Raw genomic sequence first — 2,918 nt, forward strand, 5'->3', positions numbered from 1 at the left:
GCTTTCGCCACGGCGCGCTTCTCATTGGCCAGCGTGGCTGTCGCGGCGTCCTGAGGCGCGCGGTGGAGGTGGGATTTCCGTCTGGCGCTGCCTACGAAGGGCTACATGGCAGGTGAGACCCGGGTGGCCAGCGATGGCTGCGGTGTGGTCCAGGTGGTGTCCGGATCACGGAGACCAACTGAAGGCGGTGGTGGAAGAGCCACGCACCTTGTGGAGCGCATGTTGTGTGCCCGGCCCTGTCTGTCATGTCCCCGGCGTCCACCGCCCTATGAGGTAGGAACGGTCAGCGTGTCTGGGCTATGGGGACAGAACCAGTGTTCGAATCCTGGCCCCGACGTTTCCGCACTACGCGCGGTTGGACAAGGCCTGATGTCATCATCTCGATGGGCTTCAGTTCCCTTATCTGGTGTGGTGTGGAGGCGGGACATGGACGTGTCAGCATTTCAACAGTGTTGACTATTATAGCTCTTGCGTTCCCAGAAGCTCAGCCCAACATTCATTCATTAAAATGTTATTGAGCATTTACTATATGCCAGGCACTGAATAGACAAAAATATCTGCCCTTTCTGGGCTCACATTTTAGACCAGAGCTTTCCAGTAGAAATAAATGTAAGCAAGTTATAAATGTTGGCCACACGCATAATTTAAATTTTCTAGTAGCCATGTTAAAGGGAAAAAGTAAAATGAAACAAGTAATGTTAATTTTAATAATGTGTTTTATTTAACCCAATTTATGTCCAAAATGTTATTTTAACGTGTAACCGATATAAAAAGTTATGATGCCTGGCCACTGTGGTTCAGTGGTTAGAGCGTCAGCCTGCCCACCAAAGGATTGGGGGTTCGATTCCTGGTCAAGGGCACTTACCTGGGATTGCAGGTTCATCCCCCGCCGCAGTCCGGGCGCATGCAGGAGGCCACCAATTGATGTGTCTTCTCTCGCATTGATATTTCTTTCTCTCCCTCTTTCTTTCCTTCCCTTCTCTCTCTAAAAATTAATGGAAAAAATATTCTCAGGTAAGGATTAAAAAAAAAGGTTATGAGATCTTTTACTTTTTTTCCCCCTTCACACATTCTTTGAACACTCACAGCCCATTTACAGTTGGATTGGCTACTTTTTAAGGGCTCAATAGCCACATGTTGCCGGTGCTACTGTGTTTGACCTTGCAGTGCTATATAGGGGAGGCAGAAAAGAAATCAAGGGGGTTCCACATCAAGTGGTGAAAAGTGGTAAAGAGAAAAATAAATTGGGGAAGGGCAGGGGAAATGTGGGGTTAGCAATTTGAAAGATAGTGGTTAGGATGGTTGGGAAGATGGCATTTGCACAAGGACTGGAAGGAGTTGAAAAGACTGAACAAAGAACTATGGTATTCATTGTTTAGTGCAGTGTTGGTCCAGTAGAACTTTCTATGCTGATGGACATGTGTTTTATTAGCACGAATTTAGTAGCTACTAGCTCCATGTAGTTTTTGGGCATTTGACACGTAGCTGGTTACACTAAAGAACTGAATTTTTGCCCTGACTGATTTGGCTCAGTGGACAGAGCATTGGCCTGCAGACTAAAAGGTCCCAGGTTCGCCGAAACCGGTTTGGCTCAGTGAATAGAGCGTCGGCCTGCGGACTGAAGGGTCCCAGGTTCGATTCCGGTCGAGGGCATGTACCTGGGTTGCGGGCACACCCTCAGTGGGAGATGTGCAGGAGGCAGCTGATCGATGTACCTCTCTCATCGATGTTTCTAACTCTCTATCTCTCTCCCTTCCTCTCTGTGAAAAATCAATAAAATATATTTTAAAAAAATAAAAATAAAAATAAAAGGTCCCAGGTTCAATTCTGGTTAAGGGCATGTAAAAAAAAAAAAAGAACTGAATTTTTAATATATTTAATTTTTACTTAATTGAAATTTAAATAATCACAATAGGGCCAATGGCTTCCATAGCAGATGACATAGATTTATGAGAATGGTGGCAAGTGCTCTGAATTGAGCATGTACTATGTGCTAAATGCTTTTGCAGGTTCTCCCATGTAATTCTTGAAACATTTCTGTGAGAAGGGAGCAATGATCATTGTCACCATGAAGAATGAAGTCCTTCATTTATTCATCTATACTTTATTGTTGGTATTGATAAACTATCTTTTAGAACAGTTTTAGATTTATGGAACTATTACAAAGAAAGTACAGAGCTACCATTTTCCCCACACCCAGTTTGCCCTATTACATCTCTTATTAGTATGATACATTTGTTATAACTAATGAACCAAAATTGATACAGCATTATCAACCAAAGTTCATAGTTAATTTAATTTCCTTTGTTTTTACATAATGTTCTTTTTCTCTTCCAGAATCCCATCCAGGATATCATATTACATTGAGTTATTCTCCCCTCCCCCATCGTTCTCTTTTTTTAAAAAATACTTGACAGATAACATTATATTAGTTTTAGCTGTGCAACATAATGATTTGATATATCTATATATTGCAAAATAGTCACCACAATGAATTTAACTAACATACTAACATCCATCACCACACCTAGTTATAATTTTTTTGTTTTTGTGATGAGAATTTTTTAAAATTTTATCTTTATTAAAGTATTATAGATGTCCTATTTTTCCCTCATTGACCCCCCCTTCTTCCCCATCCCCATCCCCTCCCCAGGCCTTTACCCTACTATTGTCTGTGTCCATGGGTTATGCATATCTACTAGTACAGTGGTCAGCAAACTAATTAGTCAACAGAGCCAAATATCAACAGTACAACAATTGAAATTTCTTTTGAGAGCCAAATTTTTTATTTTTTTATTTTATTTTTTTAAAATATATTTTATTGATTTTTTACAGAGAGGAAGGGAGAGGAAGGGATAGAGAGTTAGAAACATCGATGAGAGAGAAACATCGATCAGCTGCCTCCTGCACACTCCCCA

At 41.5% G+C, this 2,918-nt stretch overlaps 1 pseudogene; it reads left to right on the top strand.

The window, feature by feature from the left end:
• The first annotated feature begins 32 nt into the window (after positions 1 to 32).
• The window catches only part of LOC102763624, a 27,508-nt pseudogene continuing 24,622 nt past the window's right edge, over positions 33 to 2,918 (top strand).

This window comes from Myotis davidii, unplaced genomic scaffold (assembly GCF_000327345.1).
Source record: "Myotis davidii unplaced genomic scaffold, ASM32734v1 scaffold770, whole genome shotgun sequence".
Taxonomy (NCBI): domain Eukaryota; kingdom Metazoa; phylum Chordata; class Mammalia; order Chiroptera; family Vespertilionidae; genus Myotis; species Myotis davidii.